General features: G+C 45.4%; 38 non-coding genes across 38 annotated transcripts; all 38 read left to right on the top strand.

Annotated features, from left to right (window-relative positions):
* Nucleotides 1–99: 99 nt before the first annotated feature.
* Nucleotides 100–192, top strand: TRNAI-UAU (transfer RNA isoleucine (anticodon UAU)). Its single transcript is given in 2 exon segments — nt 100–137; nt 157–192. It is a non-coding gene; the product is annotated as a tRNA-Ile (tRNA).
* Nucleotides 193–889: 697 nt separating this feature from the next.
* Nucleotides 890–961, top strand: TRNAE-CUC (transfer RNA glutamic acid (anticodon CUC)). Its single transcript has one exon. It is a non-coding gene; the product is annotated as a tRNA-Glu (tRNA).
* Nucleotides 962–1,648: 687 nt separating this feature from the next.
* TRNAR-CCU (transfer RNA arginine (anticodon CCU)) lies at nt 1,649–1,721 on the top strand. The gene has a single exon. It is a non-coding gene; the product is annotated as a tRNA-Arg (tRNA).
* Nucleotides 1,722–2,081: 360 nt separating this feature from the next.
* TRNAI-UAU (transfer RNA isoleucine (anticodon UAU)) lies at nt 2,082–2,174 on the top strand. The gene is given in 2 exon segments: nt 2,082–2,119; nt 2,139–2,174. It is a non-coding gene; the product is annotated as a tRNA-Ile (tRNA).
* Nucleotides 2,175–2,871: 697 nt separating this feature from the next.
* On the top strand, nt 2,872–2,943 carry TRNAE-CUC (transfer RNA glutamic acid (anticodon CUC)). Its single transcript has one exon. It is a non-coding gene; the product is annotated as a tRNA-Glu (tRNA).
* A 687-nt stretch (nt 2,944–3,630) lies between these two features.
* On the top strand, nt 3,631–3,703 carry TRNAR-CCU (transfer RNA arginine (anticodon CCU)). Its single transcript has one exon. It is a non-coding gene; the product is annotated as a tRNA-Arg (tRNA).
* A 360-nt stretch (nt 3,704–4,063) lies between these two features.
* Nucleotides 4,064–4,156, top strand: TRNAI-UAU (transfer RNA isoleucine (anticodon UAU)). Its single transcript is given in 2 exon segments — nt 4,064–4,101; nt 4,121–4,156. It is a non-coding gene; the product is annotated as a tRNA-Ile (tRNA).
* A 697-nt stretch (nt 4,157–4,853) lies between these two features.
* TRNAE-CUC (transfer RNA glutamic acid (anticodon CUC)) lies at nt 4,854–4,925 on the top strand. Its single transcript has one exon. It is a non-coding gene; the product is annotated as a tRNA-Glu (tRNA).
* Nucleotides 4,926–5,612: 687 nt separating this feature from the next.
* TRNAR-UCU (transfer RNA arginine (anticodon UCU)) lies at nt 5,613–5,685 on the top strand. The gene has a single exon. It is a non-coding gene; the product is annotated as a tRNA-Arg (tRNA).
* Nucleotides 5,686–6,109: 424 nt separating this feature from the next.
* TRNAI-UAU (transfer RNA isoleucine (anticodon UAU)) lies at nt 6,110–6,202 on the top strand. The gene is given in 2 exon segments: nt 6,110–6,147; nt 6,167–6,202. It is a non-coding gene; the product is annotated as a tRNA-Ile (tRNA).
* Nucleotides 6,203–6,899: 697 nt separating this feature from the next.
* On the top strand, nt 6,900–6,971 carry TRNAE-CUC (transfer RNA glutamic acid (anticodon CUC)). The gene has a single exon. It is a non-coding gene; the product is annotated as a tRNA-Glu (tRNA).
* Nucleotides 6,972–7,658: 687 nt separating this feature from the next.
* On the top strand, nt 7,659–7,731 carry TRNAR-CCU (transfer RNA arginine (anticodon CCU)). Its single transcript has one exon. It is a non-coding gene; the product is annotated as a tRNA-Arg (tRNA).
* Nucleotides 7,732–8,091: 360 nt separating this feature from the next.
* TRNAI-UAU (transfer RNA isoleucine (anticodon UAU)) lies at nt 8,092–8,184 on the top strand. Its single transcript is given in 2 exon segments — nt 8,092–8,129; nt 8,149–8,184. It is a non-coding gene; the product is annotated as a tRNA-Ile (tRNA).
* A 697-nt stretch (nt 8,185–8,881) lies between these two features.
* Nucleotides 8,882–8,953, top strand: TRNAE-CUC (transfer RNA glutamic acid (anticodon CUC)). Its single transcript has one exon. It is a non-coding gene; the product is annotated as a tRNA-Glu (tRNA).
* Nucleotides 8,954–9,640: 687 nt separating this feature from the next.
* Nucleotides 9,641–9,713, top strand: TRNAR-UCU (transfer RNA arginine (anticodon UCU)). The gene has a single exon. It is a non-coding gene; the product is annotated as a tRNA-Arg (tRNA).
* Nucleotides 9,714–10,137: 424 nt separating this feature from the next.
* Nucleotides 10,138–10,230, top strand: TRNAI-UAU (transfer RNA isoleucine (anticodon UAU)). The gene is given in 2 exon segments: nt 10,138–10,175; nt 10,195–10,230. It is a non-coding gene; the product is annotated as a tRNA-Ile (tRNA).
* Nucleotides 10,231–10,927: 697 nt separating this feature from the next.
* On the top strand, nt 10,928–10,999 carry TRNAE-CUC (transfer RNA glutamic acid (anticodon CUC)). Its single transcript has one exon. It is a non-coding gene; the product is annotated as a tRNA-Glu (tRNA).
* A 687-nt stretch (nt 11,000–11,686) lies between these two features.
* On the top strand, nt 11,687–11,759 carry TRNAR-CCU (transfer RNA arginine (anticodon CCU)). Its single transcript has one exon. It is a non-coding gene; the product is annotated as a tRNA-Arg (tRNA).
* A 360-nt stretch (nt 11,760–12,119) lies between these two features.
* On the top strand, nt 12,120–12,212 carry TRNAI-UAU (transfer RNA isoleucine (anticodon UAU)). The gene is given in 2 exon segments: nt 12,120–12,157; nt 12,177–12,212. It is a non-coding gene; the product is annotated as a tRNA-Ile (tRNA).
* A 697-nt stretch (nt 12,213–12,909) lies between these two features.
* Nucleotides 12,910–12,981, top strand: TRNAE-CUC (transfer RNA glutamic acid (anticodon CUC)). The gene has a single exon. It is a non-coding gene; the product is annotated as a tRNA-Glu (tRNA).
* Nucleotides 12,982–13,668: 687 nt separating this feature from the next.
* TRNAR-UCU (transfer RNA arginine (anticodon UCU)) lies at nt 13,669–13,741 on the top strand. The gene has a single exon. It is a non-coding gene; the product is annotated as a tRNA-Arg (tRNA).
* Nucleotides 13,742–14,165: 424 nt separating this feature from the next.
* On the top strand, nt 14,166–14,258 carry TRNAI-UAU (transfer RNA isoleucine (anticodon UAU)). The gene is given in 2 exon segments: nt 14,166–14,203; nt 14,223–14,258. It is a non-coding gene; the product is annotated as a tRNA-Ile (tRNA).
* A 697-nt stretch (nt 14,259–14,955) lies between these two features.
* Nucleotides 14,956–15,027, top strand: TRNAE-CUC (transfer RNA glutamic acid (anticodon CUC)). The gene has a single exon. It is a non-coding gene; the product is annotated as a tRNA-Glu (tRNA).
* A 687-nt stretch (nt 15,028–15,714) lies between these two features.
* On the top strand, nt 15,715–15,787 carry TRNAR-CCU (transfer RNA arginine (anticodon CCU)). Its single transcript has one exon. It is a non-coding gene; the product is annotated as a tRNA-Arg (tRNA).
* A 360-nt stretch (nt 15,788–16,147) lies between these two features.
* Nucleotides 16,148–16,240, top strand: TRNAI-UAU (transfer RNA isoleucine (anticodon UAU)). Its single transcript is given in 2 exon segments — nt 16,148–16,185; nt 16,205–16,240. It is a non-coding gene; the product is annotated as a tRNA-Ile (tRNA).
* Nucleotides 16,241–16,937: 697 nt separating this feature from the next.
* On the top strand, nt 16,938–17,009 carry TRNAE-CUC (transfer RNA glutamic acid (anticodon CUC)). The gene has a single exon. It is a non-coding gene; the product is annotated as a tRNA-Glu (tRNA).
* Nucleotides 17,010–17,696: 687 nt separating this feature from the next.
* Nucleotides 17,697–17,769, top strand: TRNAR-UCU (transfer RNA arginine (anticodon UCU)). The gene has a single exon. It is a non-coding gene; the product is annotated as a tRNA-Arg (tRNA).
* Nucleotides 17,770–18,193: 424 nt separating this feature from the next.
* On the top strand, nt 18,194–18,286 carry TRNAI-UAU (transfer RNA isoleucine (anticodon UAU)). Its single transcript is given in 2 exon segments — nt 18,194–18,231; nt 18,251–18,286. It is a non-coding gene; the product is annotated as a tRNA-Ile (tRNA).
* A 697-nt stretch (nt 18,287–18,983) lies between these two features.
* TRNAE-CUC (transfer RNA glutamic acid (anticodon CUC)) lies at nt 18,984–19,055 on the top strand. The gene has a single exon. It is a non-coding gene; the product is annotated as a tRNA-Glu (tRNA).
* A 687-nt stretch (nt 19,056–19,742) lies between these two features.
* TRNAR-UCU (transfer RNA arginine (anticodon UCU)) lies at nt 19,743–19,815 on the top strand. The gene has a single exon. It is a non-coding gene; the product is annotated as a tRNA-Arg (tRNA).
* Nucleotides 19,816–20,175: 360 nt separating this feature from the next.
* On the top strand, nt 20,176–20,268 carry TRNAI-UAU (transfer RNA isoleucine (anticodon UAU)). The gene is given in 2 exon segments: nt 20,176–20,213; nt 20,233–20,268. It is a non-coding gene; the product is annotated as a tRNA-Ile (tRNA).
* A 697-nt stretch (nt 20,269–20,965) lies between these two features.
* On the top strand, nt 20,966–21,037 carry TRNAE-CUC (transfer RNA glutamic acid (anticodon CUC)). The gene has a single exon. It is a non-coding gene; the product is annotated as a tRNA-Glu (tRNA).
* A 703-nt stretch (nt 21,038–21,740) lies between these two features.
* Nucleotides 21,741–21,813, top strand: TRNAR-UCU (transfer RNA arginine (anticodon UCU)). Its single transcript has one exon. It is a non-coding gene; the product is annotated as a tRNA-Arg (tRNA).
* A 360-nt stretch (nt 21,814–22,173) lies between these two features.
* TRNAI-UAU (transfer RNA isoleucine (anticodon UAU)) lies at nt 22,174–22,266 on the top strand. Its single transcript is given in 2 exon segments — nt 22,174–22,211; nt 22,231–22,266. It is a non-coding gene; the product is annotated as a tRNA-Ile (tRNA).
* A 697-nt stretch (nt 22,267–22,963) lies between these two features.
* On the top strand, nt 22,964–23,035 carry TRNAE-CUC (transfer RNA glutamic acid (anticodon CUC)). Its single transcript has one exon. It is a non-coding gene; the product is annotated as a tRNA-Glu (tRNA).
* Nucleotides 23,036–23,722: 687 nt separating this feature from the next.
* On the top strand, nt 23,723–23,795 carry TRNAR-CCU (transfer RNA arginine (anticodon CCU)). Its single transcript has one exon. It is a non-coding gene; the product is annotated as a tRNA-Arg (tRNA).
* Nucleotides 23,796–24,155: 360 nt separating this feature from the next.
* On the top strand, nt 24,156–24,248 carry TRNAI-UAU (transfer RNA isoleucine (anticodon UAU)). The gene is given in 2 exon segments: nt 24,156–24,193; nt 24,213–24,248. It is a non-coding gene; the product is annotated as a tRNA-Ile (tRNA).
* Nucleotides 24,249–24,945: 697 nt separating this feature from the next.
* TRNAE-CUC (transfer RNA glutamic acid (anticodon CUC)) lies at nt 24,946–25,017 on the top strand. Its single transcript has one exon. It is a non-coding gene; the product is annotated as a tRNA-Glu (tRNA).
* Nucleotides 25,018–25,413: the final 396 nt, after the last annotated feature.

The raw sequence follows: 25,413 nt of genomic DNA, 5'->3' as shown, positions 1-25,413 counted from the left end.
TGCAAGAAGCCTTTCATCAATTTTCGCTGTCCCACAGAGGAGCGTTAAGTTTGCAAGTGACAAAACAAGAAAACCGAGTGTAAGGTGACCCAGCATGAAGCTCCAGTGGCGCAGTCGGTTAGCGCGCGTTACTTATAAGGCAGTATTTGTTGAGCAATGCCGAGGTTGTGAGTTCAAGCCTCACCTGGAGCACATCCCTTTAAGCTTTCAAGTTTTATTTGAAAGATTTTTTAAGGGATAATGTGCAGGAATATATTTTCTCCAATATTTTCATTAGTAGACGTTAACACGCCTTAACGAAGCACTGACCGCGGTTAAGAACTGCTTGGAGAGTTCATGGTTTCAAACCAACAGACAGCGATTCCCTGGTGGTCTAGTGGGTAGGATTCGGTGTTCTCACGGCTGCGGCCTGGATTCGATTCCCAGTCAGGGAACGTTTTTAATAAAGTACAGCAAAGATGAGGAGAAATGTTTACATGTTGAGGAGCAGAGAAGTTGGTCCGAATGGTCCCGCGAGCTTTTCGAACAAGTTGAAACGGCTGCGCATCTGGTTTCAAGTTTTAATCCTGACAGGTTAATATTGGAACAAGGAATTTTACAATCTTCAAGGAGTCTCTCTCATTTGGCATGGTGCCAAAAGTTTGGTGCAAAAAGCATAAATGGTGCTAATCTTTAAAACGAGACCAAAATCCCCGCCACTGGATGAAAGACTTAGTGAGCCTCAACATCTGTGGTGTGGAAGTTATTTGAAAGATTTTTAAGGGATAATGTGCAAGGATATATTGTCTCCCACCTTATCAGTAGTAGACGTTAACACGGCTCAATGAAGGACTGATCGGGTTTAAGAACTGCTGGGAGAGCTCATGGCTTCAGAACACTCACCAGCGATTCCCTGGTGGTCTAGTGGCTAGGATTCGGCGCTCTCACCGCCGCGGCCCGGGTTCGATTCCCGGTCAGGGAAGGTTTTTAATAAAGCACAACAAAGATCAGGAGAAATGTTTACATAAAAAGGAGCAGAGAAGTTGGTCCGAATGGCCCCACAAGCTTTTATAACAATTTGAGATGGCTGCACATCTGGTTCCAGGCTTGGGACAGAAAGTTGAAAAGAGCATCACAAGAGTGGTGTTTGCAAGTTATGACACCGTGACAGGAAGCTCAGTCTGGGAGAAAACAGGAGTCCTTCAGTCCAGTCCCCCAAATTGCAGATTGATATTTTAGTGCACGTTAGGGTCCGTTTTGCCTGGACTCCAAATGTATTTGCTGCATGCGTTCTTTGGTTATTGGACTTTGAAAATGAGACCTTTGCCTCCTTGACGTGCTCACCTTGAAGCGTCTATTGAAAACCAGGAAGTCTTAGTATGCAAACGTCTTGCACATGCTCAGTAGCACTCCCTGTAGAAGTCAACCAGGCAAATCAAGCAGGTGCCAAAGAGGTGATTTTCCAGAGGAACGTCCAGTTTTTGGGGCTCTTTTCAAAAGACATTCCAAAAGTAGTGTTTGCTTGGTTGTTTTTTTTTCTAATTGACTGTTTTATTTTAGCCCAGAGCGATCAGTCGATCTTGTATGTCGGGCAACAAACTAGAGTCATAATGATGGCTCTATGAACCTAGTTTGCAGCCACCAAAACCTGCCAGTGTTGCTACCAGATACCCCAGTGGCCTAATGGATAAGGCACTGGCCTCCTAAGCCAGGGATTGTGGGTTCAAGTCCCATCTGGGGTGCTCTTAACCGGGCAAGAGACCGGCTCGGCCCGGTGTAACGCTATTTGCGAGACATCTGCCAGTAGGCAAGGTGTTTTTACGCCAGGAATCAATTCCACTCGATATCCATGTCCCAAAACCACCCCTTTAAGCATGGCTCTACAAGCTTGCATGGGAATCACAAAGCTTTCCACAAGCCTATTTTGAAAGAAAAAAATAGACAATTGGCTTGTGAACTGAAAAGGCTTCAAGCGAACTTTGGTCAAACTACCTTTCTTAATGTGCAAGAAGCCTTTCATCAATTTTCGCTGTCCCACAGAGGAGCGTTAAGTTTGCAATTGACAAAACAAGAAAACCGAGTGTAAGGTGACCCCGCATGAAGCTCCAGTGGCGCAATCGGTTACCGCGCGGTACTTATAAGGCAGTATTTGTTGAGCAATGCCGAGGTTGTGAGTTCAAGCCTCACCTGGAGCACATCCCTTTAAGCTTTCAAGTTTTATTTGAAAGATTTTTTAAGGGATAATGTGCAGGAATATATTTTCTCCAATATTTTCATTAGTAGACGTTAACACGCCTTAACGAAGCACTGACCGCGGTTAAGAACTGCTTGGAGAGTTCATGGTTTCAAACCAACAGACAGCGATTCCCTGGTGGTCTAGTGGGTAGGATTCGGTGTTCTCACGGCTGCGGCCTGGATTCGATTCCCAGTCAGGGAACGTTTTTAATAAAGTACAGCAAAGATGAGGAGAAATGTTTACATGTTGAGGAGCAGAGAAGTTGGTCCGAATGGTCCCGCGAGCTTTTCGAACAAGTTGAAACGGCTGCGCATCTGGTTTCAAGTTTTAATCCTGACAGGTTAATATTGGAACAAGGAATTTTACAATCTTCAAGGAGTCTCTCTCATTTGGCAAGGTGCCAAAAGTTTGGTGCAAAAAGCATAAATGGTGCTAATCTTTAAAACGAGACCAAAATCCCCGCCACTGGATGAAAGACTTAGTGAGCCTCAACATCTGTGGTGTGGAAGTTATTTGAAAGATTTTTAAGGGATAATGTGCAAGGATATATTGTCTCCCACCTTATCAGTAGTAGACGTTAACACGGCTCAATGAAGGACTGATCGGGTTTAAGAACTGCTGGGAGAGCTCATGGCTTCAGGACACTCACCAGCAATTCCCTGGTGGTCTAGTGGCTAGGATTCGGCGCTCTCACCGCCGCGGCCCGGGTTCGATTCCCGGTCAGGGAAGGTTTTTAATAAAGCACAACAAAGATCAGGAGAAATGTTTACATAAAAAGGAGCAGAGAAGTTGGTCCGAATGGCCCCGCAAGCTTTTATAACAATTTGAGATGGCTGCACATCTGGTTCCAGGCTTGGGACAGAAAGTTGAAAAGAGCATCACAAGAGTGGTGTTTGCAAGTTATGACACCGTGACAGGAAGCTCAGTCTGGGAGAAAACAGGAGTCCTTCAGTCCAGTTCCCCAAATTGCAGATTGATATTTTAGTGCACGTTAGGGTCCGTTTTGCCTGGACTCCAAATGTATTTGCTGCATGCGTTCTTTGGTTATTGGACTTTGAAAATGAGACCTGTGCCTCCTTGATGTGCTCACCTTGAAGCGTCTATTGAAAACCAGGAAGTCTTAGTATGCAAACGTCTTGCACATGCTCAGTAGCACTCCCTGTAGAAGTCAACCAGGCAAATCAAGCAGGTGCCAAAGAGGTGATTTTCCAGAGGAACGTCCAGTTTTTGGGGCTCTTTTCAAAAGACATTCCAAAAGTAGTGTTTGCTTGGTTGTTTTTTTTTCTAATTGACTGTTTTATTTTAGCCCAGAGCGATCAGTCGATCTTGTATGTCGGGCAACAAACTAGAGTCATAATGAGGGCTCTATGAACCTAGTTTGCAGCCACCAAAACCTGCCAGTGTTGCTACCAGATACCCCAGTGGCCTAATGGATAAGGCACTGGCCTCCTAAGCCAGGGATTGTGGGTTCAAGTCCCATCTGGGGTGCTCTTAACCGGGCAAGAGACCGGCTCGGCCCGGTGTAACGCTATTTGCGAGACATCTGCCAGTAGGCAAGGTGTTTTTACGCCAGGAATCAATTCCACTCGATATCCATGTCCCAAAACCACCCCTTTAAGCATGGCTCTACAAGCTTGCATGGGAATCAGAAAGCTTTCCACAAGCCTATTTTGAAAGAAAAAAATAGACAATTGGCTTGTGAACTGAAAAGGCTTCAAGCGAACTTTGGTCAAACTACCTTTCTTAATGTGCAAGAAGCCTTTCATCAATTTTCGCTGTCCCACAGAGGAGCGTTAAGTTTGTAAGTGACAAAACAAGAAAACCGAGTGTAAGGTGACCCAGCATGAAGCTCCAGTGGCGCAATCGGTTAGCGCGCGGTACTTATAAGGCAGTATTTGTTGAGCAATGCCGAGGTTGTGAGTTCAAGCCTCACCTGGAGCACATCCCTTTAAGCTTTCAAGTTTTATTTGAAAGATTTTTTAAGGGATAATGTGCAGGAATATATTTTCTCCAATATTTTCATTAGTAGACGTTAACACGCCTTAACGAAGCACTGACCGCGGTTAAGAACTGCTTGGAGAGTTCATGGTTTCAAACCAACAGACAGCGATTCCCTGGTGGTCTAGTGGGTAGGGTTCGGTGTTCTCACGGCTGCGGCCTGGATTCGATTCCCAGTCAGGGAACGTTTTTAATAAAGTACAGCAAAGATGAGGAGAAATGTTTACATGTTGAGGAGCAGAGAAGTTGGTCCGAATGGTCCCGCGAGCTTTTCGAACAAGTTGAAACGGCTGCGCATCTGGTTTCAAGTTTTAATCCTGACAGGTTAATATTGGAACAAGGAATTTTACAATCTTCAAGGAGTCTCTCTCATTTGGCATGGTGCCAAAAGTTTGGTGCAAAAAGCATAAATGGTGCTAATCTTTAAAACGAGACCAAAATCCCCGCCACTGGATGAAAGACTTAGTGAGCCTCAACATCTGTGGTGTGGAAGTTATTTGAAAGATTTTTAAGGGATAATGTGCAAGGATATATTGTCTCCCACCTTATCAGTAGTAGACGTTAACACGGCTCAATGAAGGACTGATCGGGTTTAAGAACTGCTGGGAGAGCTCATGGCTTCAGAACACTCACCAGCGATTCCCTGGTGGTCTAGTGGCTAGGATTCGGCGCTCTCACCGCCGCGGCCCGGGTTCGATTCCCGGACAGGGAAGGTTTTTAATAAAGCACAACAAAGATCAGGAGAAATGTTTACATAAAAAGGAGCAGAGAAGTTGGTCCGAATGGCCCCGCAAGCTTTTATAACAATTTGAGATGGCTGCACATCTGGTTCCAGGCTTGGGACAGAAAGTTGAAAAGAGCATCACAAGAGTGGTGTTTGCAAGTTATGACACCGTGACAGGAAGCTCAGTCTGGGAGAAAACAGGAGTCCTTCAGTCCAGTCCCCCAAATTGCAGATTGATATTTTAGTGCACGTTAGGGTCCGTTTTGCCTGGACTCCAAATGTATTTGCTGCATGCGTTCTTTGGTTATTGGACTTTGAAAATGAGACCTGTGCCTCCTTGACGTGCTCACCTTGAAGCGTCTATTGAAAACCAGGAAGTCTTAGTATGCAAACGTCTTGCACATGCTCAGTAGCACTCCCTGTAGAAGTCAACCAGGCAAATCAAGCAGGTGCCAAAGAGGTGATTTTCCAGAGGAACGTCCAGTTTTTGGGGCTCTTTTCAAAAGACATTCCAAAAGTAGTGTTTGCTTGGTTGTTTTTTTTTCTAATTGACTGTTTTATTTTAGCCCAGAGCGATCAGTCGATCTTGTATGTCGGGCAACAAACTAGAGTCATAATGAGGGCTCTATGAACCTAGTTTGCAGCCACCAAAACCTGCCAGTGTTGCTACCAGATGCCCCAGTGGCCTAATGGATAAGGCACTGGCCTTCTAAGCCAGGGATTGTGGGTTCAAGTCCCATCTGGGGTGCTCTTAACCGGGCAAGAGACCGGCTTGGCCCGGTGTAACGCTATTTGCGAGACATCTGCCAGTGCTCTTAACCGGGCAAGAGACTGGCTCGGCCCGGTGTAACGCTATTTGCGAGACATCTGCCAGTAGGCAAGGTGTTTTTACGCCAGGAATCAATTCCACTCGATATCCATGTCCCAAAACCACCCCTTTAAGCATGGCTCTACAAGCTTGCATGGGAATCACAAAGCTTTCCACAAGCCTATTTTGAAAGAAAAAAATAGACAATTGGCTTGTGAACTGAAAAGGCTTCAAGCGAACTTTGGTCAAACTACCTTTCTTAATGTGCAAGAAGCCTTTCATCAATTTTCGCTGTCCCACAGAGGAGCGTTAAGTTTGCAATTGACAAAACAAGAAAACCGAGTGTAAGGTGACCCCGCATGAAGCTCCAGTGGCGCAATCGGTTACCGCGCGGTACTTATAAGGCAGTATTTGTTGAGCAATGCCGAGGTTGTGAGTTCAAGCCTCACCTGGAGCACATCCCTTTAAGCTTTCAAGTTTTATTTGAAAGATTTTTTAAGGGATAATGTGCAGGAATATATTTTCTCCAATATTTTCATTAGTAGACGTTAACACGCCTTAACGAAGCACTGACCGCGGTTAAGAACTGCTTGGAGAGTTCATGGTTTCAAACCAACAGACAGCGATTCCCTGGTGGTCTAGTGGGTAGGATTCGGTGTTCTCACGGCTGCGGCCTGGATTCGATTCCCAGTCAGGGAACGTTTTTAATAAAGTACAGCAAAGATGAGGAGAAATGTTTACATGTTGAGGAGCAGAGAAGTTGGTCCGAATGGTCCCGCGAGCTTTTCGAACAAGTTGAAACGGCTGCGCATCTGGTTTCAAGTTTTAATCCTGACAGGTTAATATTGGAACAAGGAATTTTACAATCTTCAAGGAGTCTCTCTCATTTGGCAAGGTGCCAAAAGTTTGGTGCAAAAAGCATAAATGGTGCTAATCTTTAAAACGAGACCAAAATCCCCGCCACTGGATGAAAGACTTAGTGAGCCTCAACATCTGTGGTGTGGAAGTTATTTGAAAGATTTTTAAGGGATAATGTGCAAGGATATATTGTCTCCCACCTTATCAGTAGTAGACGTTAACACGGCTCAATGAAGGACTGATCGGGTTTAAGAACTGCTGGGAGAGCTCATGGCTTCAGGACACTCACCAGCAATTCCCTGGTGGTCTAGTGGCTAGGATTCGGCGCTCTCACCGCCGCGGCCCGGGTTCGATTCCCGGTCAGGGAAGGTTTTTAATAAAGCACAACAAAGATCAGGAGAAATGTTTACATAAAAAGGAGCAGAGAAGTTGGTCCGAATGGCCCCGCAAGCTTTTATAACAATTTGAGATGGCTGCACATCTGGTTCCAGGCTTGGGACAGAAAGTTGAAAAGAGCATCACAAGAGTGGTGTTTGCAAGTTATGACACCGTGACAGGAAGCTCAGTCTGGGAGAAAACAGGAGTCCTTCAGTCCAGTTCCCCAAATTGCAGATTGATATTTTAGTGCACGTTAGGGTCCGTTTTGCCTGGACTCCAAATGTATTTGCTGCATGCGTTCTTTGGTTATTGGACTTTGAAAATGAGACCTGTGCCTCCTTGATGTGCTCACCTTGAAGCGTCTATTGAAAACCAGGAAGTCTTAGTATGCAAACGTCTTGCATATGCTCAGTAGCACTCCCTGTAGAAGTCAACCAGGCAAATCAAGCAGGTGCCAAAGAGGTGATTTTCCAGAGGAACGTCCAGTTTTTGGGGCTCTTTTCAAAAGACATTCCAAAAGTAGTGTTTGCTTGGTTGTTTTTTTTTCTAATTGACTGTTTTATTTTAGCCCAGAGCGATCAGTCGATCTTGTATGTCGGGCAACAAACTAGAGTCATAATGAGGGCTCTATGAACCTAGTTTGCAGCCACCAAAACCTGCCAGTGTTGCTACCAGATACCCCAGTGGCCTAATGGATAAGGCACTGACCTCCTAAGCCAGGGATTGTGGGTTCAAGTCCCATCTGGGGTGCTCTTAACCGGGCAAGAGACCGGCTCGGCCCGGTGTAACGCTATTTGCGAGACATCTGCCAGTAGGCAAGGTGTTTTTACGCCAGGAATCAATTCCACTCGATATCCATGTCCCAAAACCACCCCTTTAAGCATGGCTCTACAAGCTTGCATGGGAATCACAAAGCTTTCCACAAGCCTATTTTGAAAGAAAAAAATAGACAATTGGCTTGTGAACTGAAAAGGCTTCAAGCGAACTTTGGTCAAACTACCTTTCTTAATGTGCAAGAAGCCTTTCATCAATTTTCGCTGTCCCACAGAGGAGCGTTAAGTTTGTAAGTGACAAAACAAGAAAACCGAGTGTAAGGTGACCCAGCATGAAGCTCCAGTGGCGCAATCGGTTAGCGCGCGGTACTTATAAGGCAGTATTTGTTGAGCAATGCCGAGGTTGTGAGTTCAAGCCTCACCTGGAGCACATCCCTTTAAGCTTTCAAGTTTTATTTGAAAGATTTTTTAAGGGATAATGTGCAGGAATATATTTTCTCCAATATTTTCATTAGTAGACGTTAACACGCCTTAACGAAGCACTGACCGCGGTTAAGAACTGCTTGGAGAGTTCATGGTTTCAAACCAACAGACAGCGATTCCCTGGTGGTCTAGTGGGTAGGGTTCGGTGTTCTCACGGCTGCGGCCTGGATTCGATTCCTAGTCAGGGAACGTTTTTAATAAAGTACAGCAAAGATGAGGAGAAATGTTTACATGTTGAGGAGCAGAGAAGTTGGTCCGAATGGTCCCGCGAGCTTTTCGAACAAGTTGAAACGGCTGCGCATCTGGTTTCAAGTTTTAATCCTGACAGGTTAATATTGGAACAAGGAATTTTACAATCTTCAAGGAGTCTCTCTCATTTGGCATGGTGCCAAAAGTTTGGTGCAAAAAGCATAAATGGTGCTAATCTTTAAAACGAGACCAAAATCCCCGCCACTGGATGAAAGACTTAGTGAGCCTCAACATCTGTGGTGTGGAAGTTATTTGAAAGATTTTTAAGGGATAATGTGCAAGGATATATTGTCTCCCACCTTATCAGTAGTAGACGTTAACACGGCTCAATGAAGGACTGATCGGGTTTAAGAACTGCTGGGAGAGCTCATGGCTTCAGAACACTCACCAGCGATTCCCTGGTGGTCTAGTGGCTAGGATTCGGCGCTCTCACCGCCGCGGCCCGGGTTCGATTCCCGGACAGGGAAGGTTTTTAATAAAGCACAACAAAGATCAGGAGAAATGTTTACATAAAAAGGAGCAGAGAAGTTGGTCCGAATGGCCCCGCAAGCTTTTATAACAATTTGAGATGGCTGCACATCTGGTTCCAGGCTTGGGACAGAAAGTTGAAAAGAGCATCACAAGAGTGGTGTTTGCAAGTTATGACACCGTGACAGGAAGCTCAGTCTGGGAGAAAACAGGAGTCCTTCAGTCCAGTCCCCCAAATTGCAGATTGATATTTTAGTGCACGTTAGGGTCCGTTTTGCCTGGACTCCAAATGTATTTGCTGCATGCGTTCTTTGGTTATTGGACTTTGAAAATGAGACCTGTGCCTCCTTGACGTGCTCACCTTGAAGCGTCTATTGAAAACCAGGAAGTCTTAGTATGCAAACGTCTTGCACATGCTCAGTAGCACTCCCTGTAGAAGTCAACCAGGCAAATCAAGCAGGTGCCAAAGAGGTGATTTTCCAGAGGAACGTCCAGTTTTTGGGGCTCTTTTCAAAAGACATTCCAAAAGTAGTGTTTGCTTGGTTGTTTTTTTTTCTAATTGACTGTTTTATTTTAGCCCAGAGCGATCAGTCGATCTTGTATGTCGGGCAACAAACTAGAGTCATAATGAGGGCTCTATGAACCTAGTTTGCAGCCACCAAAACCTGCCAGTGTTGCTACCAGATGCCCCAGTGGCCTAATGGATAAGGCACTGGCCTTCTAAGCCAGGGATTGTGGGTTCGAGTCCCATCTGGGGTGCTCTTAACCGGGCAAGAGACCGGCTTGGCCCGGTGTAATGCTATTTGCGAGACATCTGCCAGTGCTCTTAACCGGGCAAGAGACTGGCTCGGCCCGGTGTAACGCTATTTGCGAGACATCTGCCAGTAGGCAAGGTGTTTTTACGCCAGGAATCAATTCCACTCGATATCCATGTCCCAAAACCACCCCTTTAAGCATGGCTCTACAAGCTTGCATGGGAATCACAAAGCTTTCCACAAGCCTATTTTGAAAGAAAAAAATAGACAATTGGCTTGTGAACTGAAAAGGCTTCAAGCGAACTTTGGTCAAACTACCTTTCTTAATGTGCAAGAAGCCTTTCATCAATTTTCGCTGTCCCACAGAGGAGCGTTAAGTTTGCAATTGACAAAACAAGAAAACCGAGTGTAAGGTGACCCCGCATGAAGCTCCAGTGGCGCAATCGGTTACCGCGCGGTACTTATAAGGCAGTATTTGTTGAGCAATGCCGAGGTTGTGAGTTCAAGCCTCACCTGGAGCACATCCCTTTAAGCTTTCAAGTTTTATTTGAAAGATTTTTTAAGGGATAATGTGCAGGAATATATTTTCTCCAATATTTTCATTAGTAGACGTTAACACGCCTTAACGAAGCACTGACCGCGGTTAAGAACTGCTTGGAGAGTTCATGGTTTCAAACCAACAGACAGCGATTCCCTGGTGGTCTAGTGGGTAGGATTCGGTGTTCTCACGGCTGCGGCCTGGATTCGATTCCCAGTCAGGGAACGTTTTTAATAAAGTACAGCAAAGATGAGGAGAAATGTTTACATGTTGAGGAGCAGAGAAGTTGGTCCGAATGGTCCCGCGAGCTTTTCGAACAAGTTGAAACGGCTGCGCATCTGGTTTCAAGTTTTAATCCTGACAGGTTAATATTGGAACAAGGAATTTTACAATCTTCAAGGAGTCTCTCTCATTTGGCAAGGTGCCAAAAGTTTGGTGCAAAAAGCATAAATGGTGCTAATCTTTAAAACGAGACCAAAATCCCCGCCACTGGATGAAAGACTTAGTGAGCCTCAACATCTGTGGTGTGGAAGTTATTTGAAAGATTTTTAAGGGATAATGTGCAAGGATATATTGTCTCCCACCTTATCAGTAGTAGACGTTAACACGGCTCAATGAAGGACTGATCGGGTTTAAGAACTGCTGGGAGAGCTCATGGCTTCAGGACACTCACCAGCGATTCCCTGGTGGTCTAGTGGCTAGGATTCGGCGCTCTCACCGCCGCGGCCCGGGTTCGATTCCCGGTCAGGGAAGGTTTTTAATAAAGCACAACAAAGATCAGGAGAAATGTTTACATAAAAAGGAGCAGAGAAGTTGGTCCGAATGGCCCCGCAAGCTTTTATAACAATTTGAGATGGCTGCACATCTGGTTCCAGGCTTGGGACAGAAAGTTGAAAAGAGCATCACAAGAGTGGTGTTTGCAAGTTATGACACCGTGACAGGAAGCTCAGTCTGGGAGAAAACAGGAGTCCTTCAGTCCAGTCCCCCAAATTGCAGATTGATATTTTAGTGCACGTTAGGGTCCGTTTTGCCTGGACTCCAAATGTATTTGCTGCATGCGTTCTTTGGTTATTGGACTTTGAAAATGAGACCTGTGCCTCCTTGATGTGCTCACCTTGAAGCGTCTATTGAAAACCAGGAAGTCTTAGTATGCAAACGTCTTGCACATGCTCAGTAGCACTCCCTGTAGAAGTCAACCAGGCAAATCAAGCAGGTGCCAAAGAGGTGATTTTCCAGAGGAACGTCCAGTTTTTGGGGCTCTTTTCAAAAGACATTCCAAAAGTAGTGTTTGCTTGGTTGTTTTTTTTTCTAATTGACTGTTTTATTTTAGCCCAGAGCGATCAGTCGATCTTTTATGTCGGGCAACAAACTAGAGTCATAATGAGGGCTCTATGAACCTAGTTTGCAGCCACCAAAACCTGCCAGTGTTACTACCAGATGCCCCAGTGGCCTAATGGATAAGGCACTGGCCTCCTAAGCCAGGGATTGTGGGTTCGAGTCCCATCTGGGGTGCTCTTAACTGGGCAAGAGACCGGCTCTGCCCGGTGTAACGCTATTTGCGAGACATCTGCCAGTAGGCAAGGTGTTTTTACGCCAGGAATCAATTCCACTCGATATCCATGTCCCAAAACCACCCCTTTAAGCATGGCTCTACAAGCTTGCATGGGAATCAGAAAGCTTTCCACAAGCCTATTTTGAAAGAAAAAAATAGACAATTGGCTTGTGAACTGAAAAGGCTTCAAGCGAACTTTGGTCAAACTACCTTTCTTAATGTGCAAGAAGCCTTTCATCAATTTTCGCTGTCCCACAGAGGAGCGTTAAGTTTGTAAGTGACAAAACAAGAAAACCGAGTGTAAGGTGACCCAGCATGAAGCTCCAGTGGCGCAATCGGTTAGTGCGCGGTACTTATAAGGCAGTATTTGTTGAGCAATGCCGAGGTTGTGAGTTCAAGCCTCACCTGGAGCACATCCCTTTAAGCTTTCAAGTTTTATTTGAAAGATTTTTTAAGGGATAATGTGCAGGAATATATTTTCTCCAATATTTTCATTAGTAGACGTTAACACGCCTTAACGAAGCACTGACCGCGGTTAAGAACTGCTTGGAGAGTTCATGGTTTCAAACCAACAGACAGCGATTCCCTGGTGGTCTAGTGGGTAGGGTTCGGTGTTCTCACGGCTGCGGCCTGGATTCGATTCCCAGTCAGGGAACGTATTTAATAAAGTACAGCAAAGATGAGGAGAAATGTTTACATGTTGAGGAGCAGAGAAGTTGGTCCGAATGGTCCCGCGAGCTTTTCGAACAAGTTGAAACGGCTGCGCATCTGGTTTCAAGTTTTAATCCTGACAGGTTAATATTGGAACAAGGAATTTTACAATCTTCAAGGAGTCTCTCTCATTTGGCATGGTGCCAAAAGTTTGGTGCAAAAAGCATAAATGGTGCTAATCTTTAAAACGAGACCAAAATCCCCGCCACTGGATGAAAGACTTAGTGAGCCTCAACATCTGTGGTGTGGAAGTTATTTGAAAGATTTTTAAGGGATAATGTGCAAGGATATATTGTCTCCCACCTTATCAGTAGTAGACGTTAACACGGCTCAATGAAGGACTGATCGGGTTTAAGAACTGCTGGGAGAGCTCATGGCTTCAGAACACTCACCAGCGATTCCCTGGTGGTCTAGTGGCTAGGATTCGGCGCTCTCACCGCCGCGGCCCGGGTTCGATTCCCGGACAGGGAAGGTTTTTAATAAAGCACAACAAAGATCAGGAGAAATGTTTACATAAAAAGGAGCAGAGAAGTTGGTCCGAATGGCCCCGCAAGCTTTTATAACAATTTGAGATGGCTGCACATCTGGTTCCAGGCTTGGGACAGAAAGTTGAAAAGAGCATCACAAGAGTGGTGTTTGCAAGTTATGACACCGTGACAGGAAGCTCAGTCTGGGAGAAAACAGGAGTCCTTCAGTCCAGTCCCCCAAATTGCAGATTGATATTTTAGTGCACGTTAGGGTCCGTTTTGCCTGGACTCCAAATGTATTTGCTGCATGCGTTCTTTGGTTATTGGACTTTGAAAATGAGACCTGTGCCTCCTTGACGTGCTCACCTTGAAGCGTCTATTGAAAACCAGGAAGTCTTAGTATGCAAACGTCTTGCACATGCTCAGTAGCACTCCCTGTAGAAGTCAACCAGGCAAATCAAGCAGGTGCCAAAGAGGTGATTTTCCAGAGGAACGTCCAGTTTTTGGGGCTCTTTTCAAAAGACATTCCAAAAGTAGTGTTTGCTTGGTTGTTTTTTTTTCTAATTGACTGTTTTATTTTAGCCCAGAGCGATCAGTCGATCTTGTATGTCGGGCAACAAACTAGAGTCATAATGAGGGCTCTATGAACCTAGTTTGCAGCCACCAAAACCTGCCAGTGTTGCTACCAGATGCCCCAGTGGCCTAATGGATAAGGCACTGGCCTTCTAAGCCAGGGATTGTGGGTTCGAGTCCCATCTGGGGTGCTCTTAACCGGGCAAGAGACCGGCTTGGCCCGGTGTAACGCTATTTGCGAGACATCTGCCAGTGCTCTTAACCGGGCAAGAGACTGGCTCGGCCCGGTGTAACGCTATTTGCGAGACATCTGCCAGTAGGCAAGGTGTTTTTACGCCAGGAATCAATTCCACTCGATATCCATGTCCCAAAACCACCCCTTTAAGCATGGCTCTACAAGCTTGCATGGGAATCACAAAGCTTTCCACAAGCCTATTTTGAAAGAAAAAAATAGACAATTGGCTTGTGAACTGAAAAGGCTTCAAGCGAACTTTGGTCAAACTACCTTTCTTAATGTGCAAGAAGCCTTTCATCAATTTTCGCTGTCCCACAGAGGAGCGTTAAGTTTGCAATTGACAAAACAAGAAAACCGAGTGTAAGGTGACCCCGCATGAAGCTCCAGTGGCGCAATCGGTTACCGCGCGGTACTTATAAGGCAGTATTTGTTGAGCAATGCCGAGGTTGTGAGTTCAAGCCTCACCTGGAGCACATCCCTTTAAGCTTTCAAGTTTTATTTGAAAGATTTTTTAAGGGATAATGTGCAGGAATATATTTTCTCCAATATTTTCATTAGTAGACGTTAACACGCCTTAACGAAGCACTGACCGCGGTTAAGAACTGCTTGGAGAGTTCATGGTTTCAAACCAACAGACAGCGATTCCCTGGTGGTCTAGTGGGTAGGATTCGGTGTTCTCACGGCTGCGGCCTGGATTCGATTCCCAGTCAGGGAACGTTTTTAATAAAGTACAGCAAAGATGAGGAGAAATGTTTACATGTTGAGGAGCAGAGAAGTTGGTCCGAATGGTCCCGCGAGCTTTTCGAACAAGTTGAAACGGCTGCGCATCTGGTTTCAAGTTTTAATCCTGACAGGTTAATATTGGAACAAGGAATTTTACAATCTTCAAGGAGTCTCTCTCATTTGGCAAGGTGCCAAAAGTTTGGTGCAAAAAGCATAAATGGTGCTAATCTTTAAAACGAGACCAAAATCCCCGCCACTGGATGAAAGACTTAGTGAGCCTCAACATCTGTGGTGTGGAAGTTATTTGAAAGATTTTTAAGGGATAATGTGCAAGGATATATTGTCTCCCACCTTATCAGTAGTAGACGTTAACACGGCTCAATGAAGGACTGATCGGGTTTAAGAACTGCTGGGAGAGCTCATGGCTTCAGGACACTCACCAGCAATTCCCTGGTGGTCTAGTGGCTAGGATTCGGCGCTCTCACCGCCGCGGCCCGGGTTCGATTCCCGGTCAGGGAAGGTTTTTAATAAAGCACAACAAAGATCAGGAGAAATGTTTACATAAAAAGGAGCAGAGAAGTTGGTCCGAATGGCCCCGCAAGCTTTTATAACAATTTGAGATGGCTGCACATCTGGTTCCAGGCTTGGGACAGAAAGTTGAAAAGAGCATCACAAGAGTGGTGTTTGCAAGTTATGACACCGTGACAGGAAGCTCAGTCTGGGAGAAAACAGGAGTCCTTCAGTCCAGTTCCCCAAATTGCAGATTGATATTTTAGTGCACGTTAGGGTCCGTTTTGCCTGGACTCCAAATGTATTTGCTGCATGCGTTCTTTGGTTATTGGACTTTGAAAATGAGACCTGTGCCTCCTTGATGTGCTCACCTTGAAGCGTCTATTGAAAACCAGGAAGTCTTAGTATGCAAACGTCTTGCATATGCTCAGTAGCACTCCCTGTAGAAGTCAACCAGGCAAATCAAGCAGGTGCCAAAGAGGTGATTTTCCAGAGGAACGTCCAGTTTTTGGGGCTCTTTTCAAAAGACATTCCAAAAGTAGTGTTTGCTTGGTTGTTTTTTTTTCTAATTGACTGTTTTATTTTAGCCCAGAGCGATCAGTCGATCTTGTATGTCGGGCAACAAACTAGAGTCATAATGAGGGCTCTATGAACCTAGTTTGCAGCCACCAAAACCTGCCAGTGTTGCTACCAGATACCCCAGTGGCCTAATGGATAAGGCACTGGCCTCCTAAACCAGGGATTGTGGGTTCAAGTCCCATCTGGGGTGCTCTTAACCGGGCAAGAGACCGGCTCGGCCCGGTGTAACGCTATTTGCGAGACATCTGCCAGTAGGCAAGGTGTTTTTACGCCAGGAATCAATTCCACTCGATATCCATGTCCCAAAACCACCCCTTTAAGCATGGCTCTACAAGCTTGCATGGGAATCAGAAAGCTTTCCACAAGCCTATTTTGAAAGAAAAAAATAGACAATTGGCTTGTGAACTGAAAAGGCTTCAAGCGAACTTTGGTCAAACTACCTTTCTTAATGTGCAAGAAGCCTTTCATCAATTTTCGCTGTCCCACAGAGGAGCGTTAAGTTTGTAAGTGACAAAACAAGAAAACCGAGTGTAAGGTGACCCAGCATGAAGCTCCAGTGGCGCAATCGGTTAGCGCGCGGTACTTATAAGGCAGTATTTGTTGAGCAATGCCGAGGTTGTGAGTTCAAGCCTCACCTGGAGCACATCCCTTTAAGCTTTCAAGTTTTATTTGAAAGATTTTTTAAGGGATAATGTGCAGGAATATATTTTCTCCAATATTTTCATTAGTAGACGTTAACACGCCTTAACGAAGCACTGACCGCGGTTAAGAACTGCTTGGAGAGTTCATGGTTTCAAACCAACAGACAGCGATTCCCTGGTGGTCTAGTGGGTAGGGTTCGGTGTTCTCACGGCTGCGGCCTGGATTCGATTCCCAGTCAGGGAACGTTTTTAATAAAGTACAGCAAAGATGAGGAGAAATGTTTACATGTTGAGGAGCAGAGAAGTTGGTCCGAATGGTCCCGCGAGCTTTTCGAACAAGTTGAAACGGCTGCGCATCTGGTTTCAAGTTTTAATCCTGACAGGTTAATATTGGAACAAGGAATTTTACAATCTTCAAGGAGTCTCTCTCATTTGGCATGGTGCCAAAAGTTTGGTGCAAAAAGCATAAATGGTGCTAATCTTTAAAACGAGACCAAAATCCCCGCCACTGGATGAAAGACTTAGTGAGCCTCAACATCTGTGGTGTGGAAGTTATTTGAAAGATTTTTAAGGGATAATGTGCAAGGATATATTGTCTCCCACCTTATCAGTAGTAGACGTTAACACGGCTCAATGAAGGACTGATCGGGTTTAAGAACTGCTGGGAGAGCTCATGGCTTCAGAACACTCACCAGCGATTCCCTGGTGGTCTAGTGGCTAGGATTCGGCGCTCTCACCGCCGCGGCCCGGGTTCGATTCCCGGACAGGGAAGGTTTTTAATAAAGCACAACAAAGATCAGGAGAAATGTTTACATAAAAAGGAGCAGAGAAGTTGGTCCGAATGGCCCCGCAAGCTTTTATAACAATTTGAGATGGCTGCACATCTGGTTCCAGGCTTGGGACAGAAAGTTGAAAAGAGCATCACAAGAGTGGTGTTTGCAAGTTATGACACCGTGACAGGAAGCTCAGTCTGGGAGAAAACAGGAGTCCTTCAGTCCAGTCCCCCAAATTGCAGATTGATATTTTAGTGCACGTTAGGGTCCGTTTTGCCTGGACTCCAAATGTATTTGCTGCATGCGTTCTTTGGTTATTGGACTTTGAAAATGAGACCTGTGCCTCCTTGACGTGCTCACCTTGAAGCGTCTATTGAAAACCAGGAAGTCTTAGTATGCAAACGTCTTGCACATGCTCAGTAGCACTCCCTGTAGAAGTCAACCAGGCAAATCAAGCAGGTGCCAAAGAGGTGATTTTCCAGAGGAACGTCCAGTTTTTGGGGCTCTTTTCAAAAGACATTCCAAAAGTAGTGTTTGCTTGGTTGTTTTTTTTTCTAATTGACTGTTTTATTTTAGCCCAGAGCGATCAGTCGATCTTGTATGTCGGGCAACAAACTAGAGTCATAATGAGGGCTCTATGAACCTAGTTTGCAGCCACCAAAACCTGCCAGTGTTGCTACCAGATGCCCCAGTGGCCTAATGGATAAGGCACTGGCCTTCTAAGCCAGGGATTGTGGGTTCGAGTCCCATCTGGGGTGCTCTTAACCGGGCAAGAGACCGGCTTGGCCCGGTGTAACGCTATTTGCGAGACATCTGCCAGTGCTCTTAACCGGGCAAGAGACTGGCTCGGCCCGGTGTAACGCTATTTGCGAGACATCTGCCAGTAGGCAAGGTGTTTTTACGCCAGGAATCAATTCCACTCGATATCCATGTCCCAAAACCACCCCTTTAAGCATGGCTCTACAAGCTTGCATGGGAATCACAAAGCTTTCCACAAGCCTATTTTGAAAGAAAAAAATAGACAATTGGCTTGTGAACTGAAAAGGCTTCAAGCGAACTTTGGTCAAACTACCTTTCTTAATGTGCAAGAAGCCTTTCATCAATTTTCGCTGTCCCACAGAGGAGCGTTAAGTTTGCAATTGACAAAACAAGAAAACCGAGTGTAAGGTGACCCCGCATGAAGCTCCAGTGGCGCAATCGGTTACCGCGCGGTACTTATAAGGCAGTATTTGTTGAGCAATGCCGAGGTTGTGAGTTCAAGCCTCACCTGGAGCACATCCCTTTAAGCTTTCAAGTTTTATTTGAAAGATTTTTTAAGGGATAATGTGCAGGAATATATTTTCTCCAATATTTTCATTAGTAGACGTTAACACGCCTTAACGAAGCACTGACCGCGGTTAAGAACTGCTTGGAGAGTTCATGGTTTCAAACCAACAGACAGCGATTCCCTGGTGGTCTAGTGGGTAGGATTCGGTGTTCTCACGGCTGCGGCCTGGATTCGATTCCCAGTCAGGGAACGTTTTTAATAAAGTACAGCAAAGATGAGGAGAAATGTTTACATGTTGAGGAGCAGAGAAGTTGGTCCGAATGGTCCCGCGAGCTTTTCGAACAAGTTGAAACGGCTGCGCATCTGGTTTCAAGTTTTAATCCTGACAGGTTAATATTGGAACAAGGAATTTTACAATCTTCAAGGAGTCTCTCTCATTTGGCATGGTGCCAAAAGTTTGGTGCAAAAAGCATAAATGGTGCTAATCTTTAAAACGAGACCAAAATCCCCGCCACTGGATGAAAGACTTAGTGAGCCTCAACATCTGTGGTGTGGAAGTTATTTGAAAGATTTTTAAGGGATAATGTGCAAGGATATATTGTCTCCCACCTTATCAGTAGTAGACGTTAACACGGCTCAATGAAGGACTGATCGGGTTTAAGAACTGCTGGGAGAGCTCATGGCTTCAGAACACTCACCAGCGATTCCCTGGTGGTCTAGTGGCTAGGATTCGGTGCTCTCACCGCCGCGGCCCGGGTTCGATTCCCGGACGGGGAAGGTTTTTAATAAAGCACAACAAAGATCAGGAGAAATGTTTACATAAAAAGGAGCAGAGAAGTTGGTCCGAATGGCCCCGCAAGCTTTTATAACAATTTGAGATGGCTGCACATCTGGTTCCAGGCTTGGGACAGAAAGTTGAAAAGAGCATCACAAGAGTGGTGTTTGCAAGTTATGACACCGTGACAGGAAGCTCAGTCTGGGAGAAAACAGGAGTCCTTCAGTCCAGTCCCCCAAATTGCAGATTGATATTTTAGTGCACGTTAGGGTCCGTTTTGCCTGGACTCCAAATGTATTTGCTGCATGCGTTCTTTGGTTATTGGACTTTGAAAATGAGACCTGTGCCTCCTTGACGTGCTCACCTTGAAGCGTCTATTGAAAACCAGGAAGTCTTAGTATGCAAACGTCTTGCACATGCTCAGTAGCACTCCCTGTAGAAGTCAACCAGGCAAATCAAGCAGGTGCCAAAGAGGTGATTTTCCAGAGGAACGTCCAGTTTTTGGGGCTCTTTTCAAAAGACATTCCAAAAGTAGTGTTTGCTTGGTTGTTTTTTTTTCTAATTGACTGTTTTATTTTAGCCCAGAGCGATCAGTCGATCTTGTATGTCGGGCAACAAACTAGAGTCATAATGAGGGCTCTATGAACCTAGTTTGCAGCCACCAAAACCTGCCAGTGTTGCTACCAGATGCCCCAGTGGCCTAATGGATAAGGCACTGGCCTTCTAAGCCAGGGATTGTGGGTTCGAGTCCCATCTGGGGTGCTCTTAACTGGGCAAGAGACTGGCTCGGCCCGGTGTAACGCTATTTGCGAGACATCTGCCAGTAGGCAAGGTGTTTTTACGCCAGGAATCAATTCCACTCGATATCCATGTCCCAAAACCACCCCTTTAAGCATGGCTCTACAAGCTTGCATGGGAATCACAAAGCTTTCCACAAGCCTATTTTGAAAGAAAAAAATAGACAATTGGCTTGTGAACTGAAAAGGCTTCAAGCGAACTTTGGTCAAACTACCTTTCTTAATGTGCAAGAAGCCTTTCATCAATTTTCGCTGTCCCACAGAGGAGCGTTAAGTTTGCAAGTGACAAAACAAGAAAACCGAGTGTAAGGTGACCCAGCATGAAGCTCCAGTGGCGCAATCGGTTAGCGCGCGGTACTTATAAGGCAGTATTTGTTGAGCAATGCCGAGGTTGTGAGTTCAAGCCTCACCTGGAGCACATCCCTTTAAGCTTTCAAGTTTTATTTGAAAGATTTTTTAAGGGATAATGTGCAGGAATATATTTTCTCCAATATTTTCATTAGTAGACGTTAACACGCCTTAACGAAGCACTGACCGCGGTTAAGAACTGCTTGGAGAGTTCATGGTTTCAAACCAACAGACAGCGATTCCCTGGTGGTCTAGTGGGTAGGATTCGATGTTCTCACGGCTGCGGCCTGGATTCGATTCCCAGTCAGGGAACGTTTTTAATAAAGTACAGCAAAGATGAGGAGAAATGTTTACATGTTGAGGAGCAGAGAAGTTGGTCCGAATGGTCCCGCGAGCTTTTCGAACAAGTTGAAACGGCTGCGCATCTGGTTTCAAGTTTTAATCCTGACAGGTTAATATTGGAACAAGGAATTTTACAATCTTCAAGGAGTCTCTCTCATTTGGCATGGTGCCAAAAGTTTGGTGCAAAAAGCATAAATGGTGCTAATCTTTAAAACGAGACCAAAATCCCCGCCACTGGATGAAAGACTTAGTGAGCCTCAACATCTGTGGTGTGGAAGTTATTTGAAAGATTTTTAAGGGATAATGTGCAAGGATATATTGTCTCCCACCTTATCAGTAGTAGACGTTAACACGGCTCAATGAAGGACTGATCGGGTTTAAGAACTGCTGGGAGAGCTCATGGCTTCAGAACACTCACCAGCGATTCCCTGGTGGTCTAGTGGCTAGGATTCGGCGCTCTCACCGCCGCGGCCCGGGTTCGATTCCCGGTCAGGGAAGGTTTTTAATAAAGCACAACAAAGATCAGGAGAAATGTTTACATAAAAAGGAGCAGAAAAGTTGGTCCGAATGGCCCCGCAAGCTTTTATAACAATTTGAGATGGCTGCACATCTGGTTCCAGGCTTGGGACAGAAAGTTGAAAAGAGCATCACAAGAGTGGTGTTTGCACTGTTGTCAGAGTGCAAGTTATGACACCGTGACAGGAAGCTCAGTCTGGGAGAAAACAGGAGTCCTTCAGTCCAGTCCCCCAAATTGCAGATTGATATTTTAGTGCACATTAGGGTCCGTTTTGCCTGGACTCCAAATGTATTTGCTGCATGCGTTCTTTGGTTATTGGACTTTGAAAATGAGACCTGTGCCTCCTTGACGTGCTCACCTTGAAGCGTCTATTGAAAACCAGGAAGTCTTAGTATGCAAACGTCTTGCACATGCTCAGTAGCACTCCCTGTAGAAGTCAACCAGGCAAATCAAGCAGGTGCCAAAGAGGTGATTTTCCAGAGGAACGTCCAGTTTTTGGGGCTCTTTTCAAAAGACATTCCAAAAGTAGTGTTTGCTTGGTTGTTTTTTTTTCTAATTGACTGTTTTATTTTAGCCCAGAGCGATCAGTCGATCTTGTATGTCGGGCAACAAACTAGAGTCATAATGAGGGCTCTATGAACCTAGTTTGCAGCCACCAAAACCTGCCAGTGTTGCTACCAGATGCCCCAGTGGCCTAATGGATAAGGCACTGGCCTTCTAAGCCAGGGATTGTGGGTTCGAGTCCCATCTGGGGTGCTCTTAACCAGGCAAGAGACCGGCTCGGCCCGGTGTAACGCTATTTGCGAGACATCTGCCAGTATGCAAGGTGTTTTTACGCCAGGAATCAATTCCACTCGATATCCATGTCCCAAAACCACCCCTTTAAGCATGGCTCTACAAGCTTGCATGGGAATCACAAAGCTTTCCACAAGCCTATTTTGAAAGAAAAAAATAGACAATTGGCTTGTGAACTGAAAAGGCTTCAAGCGAACTTTGGTCAAACTACCTTTCTTAATGTGCAAGAAGCCTTTCATCAATTTTCGCTGTCCCACAGAGGAGCGTTAAGTTTGCAAGTGACAAAACAAGAAAACCGAGTGTAAGGTGACCCAGCATGAAGCTCCAGTGGCGCAGTCGGTTAGCGCGCGTTACTTATAAGGCAGTATTTGTTGAGCAATGCCGAGGTTGTGAGTTCAAGCCTCACCTGGAGCACATCCCTTTAAGCTTTCAAGTTTTATTTGAAAGATTTTTTAAGGGATAATGTGCAGGAATATATTTTCTCCAATATTTTCATTAGTAGACGTTAACACGCCTTAACGAAGCACTGACCGCGGTTAAGAACTGCTTGGAGAGTTCATGGTTTCAAACCAACAGACAGCGATTCCCTGGTGGTCTAGTGGGTAGGATTCGGTGTTCTCACGGCTGCGGCCTGGATTCGATTCCCAGTCAGGGAACGTTTTTAATAAAGTACAGCAAAGATGAGGAGAAATGTTTACATGTTGAGGAGCAGAGAAGTTGGTCCGAATGGTCCCGCGAGCTTTTCGAACAAGTTGAAACGGCTGCGCATCTGGTTTCAAGTTTTAATCCTGACAGGTTAATATTGGAACAAGGAATTTTACAATCTTCAAGGAGTCTCTCTCATTTGGCATGGTGCCAAAAGTTTGGTGCAAAAAGCATAAATGGTGCTAATCTTTAAAACGAGACCAAAATCCCCGCCACTGGATGAAAGACTTAGTGAGCCTCAACATCTGTGGTGTGGAAGTTATTTGAAAGATTTTTAAGGGATAATGTGCAAGGATATATTGTCTCCCACCTTATCAGTAGTAGACGTTAACACGGCTCAATGAAGGACTGATCGGGTTTAAGAACTGCTGGGAGAGCTCATGGCTTCAGAACACTCACCAGCGATTCCCTGGTGGTCTAGTGGCTAGGATTCGGCGCTCTCACCGCCGCGGCCCGGGTTCGATTCCCGGTCAGGGAAGGTTTTTAATAAAGCACAACAAAGATCAGGAGAAATGTTTACATAAAAAGGAGCAGAGAAGTTGGTCCGAATGGCCCCACAAGCTTTTATAACAATTTGAGATGGCTGCACATCTGGTTCCAGGCTTGGGACAGAAAGTTGAAAAGAGCATCACAAGAGTGGTGTTTGCAAGTTATGACACCGTGACAGGAAGCTCAGTCTGGGAGAAAACAGGAGTCCTTCAGTCCAGTCCCCCAAATTGCAGATTGATATTTTAGTGCACGTTAGGGTCCGTTTTGCCTGGACTCCAAATGTATTTGCTGCATGCGTTCTTTGGTTATTGGACTTTGAAAATGAGACCTTTGCCTCCTTGACGTGCTCACCTTGAAGCGTCTATTGAAAACCAGGAAGTCTTAGTATGCAAACGTCTTGCACATGCTCAGTAGCACTCCCTGTAGAAGTCAACCAGGCAAATCAAGCAGGTGCCAAAGAGGTGATTTTCCAGAGGAACGTCCAGTTTTTGGGGCTCTTTTCAAAAGACATTCCAAAAGTAGTGTTTGCTTGGTTGTTTTTTTTTCTAATTGACTGTTTTATTTTAGCCCAGAGCGATCAGTCGATCTTGTATGTCGGGCAACAAACTAGAGTCATAATGATGGCTCTATGAACCTAGTTTGCAGCCACCAAAACCTGCCAGTGTTGCTACCAGATACCCCAGTGGCCTAATGGATAAGGCACTGGCCTCCTAAGCCAGGGATTGTGGGTTCAAGTCCCATCTGGGGTGCTCTTAACCGGGCAAGAGACCGGCTCGGCCCGGTGTAACGCTATTTGCGAGACATCTGCCAGTAGGCAAGGTGTTTTTACGCCAGGAATCAATTCCACTCGATATCCATGTCCCAAAACCACCCCTTTAAGCATGGCTCTACAAGCTTGCATGGGAATCACAAAGCTTTCCACAAGCCTATTTTGAAAGAAAAAAATAGACAATTGGCTTGTGAACTGAAAAGGCTTCAAGCGAACTTTGGTCAAACTACCTTTCTTAATGTGCAAGAAGCCTTTCATCAATTTTCGCTGTCCCACAGAGGAGCGTTAAGTTTGCAATTGACAAAACAAGAAAACCGAGTGTAAGGTGACCCCACATGAAGCTCCAGTGGCGCAATCGGTTACCGCGCGGTACTTATAAGGCAGTATTTGTTGAGCAATGCCGAGGTTGTGAGTTCAAGCCTCACCTGGAGCACATCCCTTTAAGCTTTCAAGTTTTATTTGAAAGATTTTTTAAGGGATAATGTGCAGGAATATATTTTCTCCAATATTTTCATTAGTAGACGTTAACACGCCTTAACGAAGCACTGACCGCGGTTAAGAACTGCTTGGAGAGTTCATGGTTTCAAACCAACAGACAGCGATTCCCTGGTGGTCTAGTGGGTAGGATTCGGTGTTCTCACGGCTGCGGCCTGGATTCGATTCCCAGTCAGGGAACGTTTTTAATAAAGTACAGCAAAGATGAGGAGAAATGTTTACATGTTGAGGAGCAGAGAAGTTGGTCCGAATGGTCCCGCGAGCTTTTCGAACAAGTTGAAACGGCTGCGCATCTGGTTTCAAGTTTTAATCCTGACAGGTTAATATTGGAACAAGGAATTTTACAATCTTCAAGGAGTCTCTCTCATTTGGCAAGGTGCCAAAAGTTTGGTGCAAAAAGCATAAATGGTGCTAATCTTTAAAACGAGACCAAAATCCCCGCCACTGGATGAAAGACTTAGTGAGCCTCAACATCTGTGGTGTGGAAGTTATTTGAAAGATTTTTAAGGGATAATGTGCAAGGATATATTGTCTCCCACCTTATCAGTAGTAGACGTTAACACGGCTCAATGAAGGACTGATCGGGTTTAAGAACTGCTGGGAGAGCTCATGGCTTCAGGACACTCACCAGCAATTCCCTGGTGGTCTAGTGGCTAGGATTCGGCGCTCTCACCGCCGCGGCCCGGGTTCGATTCCCGGTCAGGGAAGGTTTTTAATAAAGCACAACAAAGATCAGGAGAAATGTTTACATAAAAAGGAGCAGAGAAGTTGGTCCGAATGGCCCCGCAAGCTTTTATAACAATTTGAGATGGCTGCACATCTGGTTCCAGGCTTGGGACAGAAAGTTGAAAAGAGCATCACAAGAGTGGTGTTTGCAAGTTATGACACCGTGACAGGAAGCTCAGTCTGGGAGAAAACAGGAGTCCTTCAGTCCAGTTCCCCAAATTGCAGATTGATATTTTAGTGCACGTTAGGGTCCGTTTTGCCTGGACTCCAAATGTATTTGCTGCATGCGTTCTTTGGTTATTGGACTTTGAAAATGAGACCTGTGCCTCCTTGATGTGCTCACCTTGAAGCGTCTATTGAAAACCAGGAAGTCTTAG

The sequence above is a fragment of the Sceloporus occidentalis genome, unplaced genomic scaffold (assembly GCF_023333645.1).
Source record: "Sceloporus occidentalis isolate IW3139 unplaced genomic scaffold, rSceOcc1.0.p SCAF_244, whole genome shotgun sequence".
NCBI lineage: Eukaryota > Metazoa > Chordata > Lepidosauria > Squamata > Phrynosomatidae > Sceloporus > Sceloporus occidentalis.
Note: the sequence above shows the minus strand (reverse complement) of the source record. Positions and strands in the feature narration are given on the sequence as shown.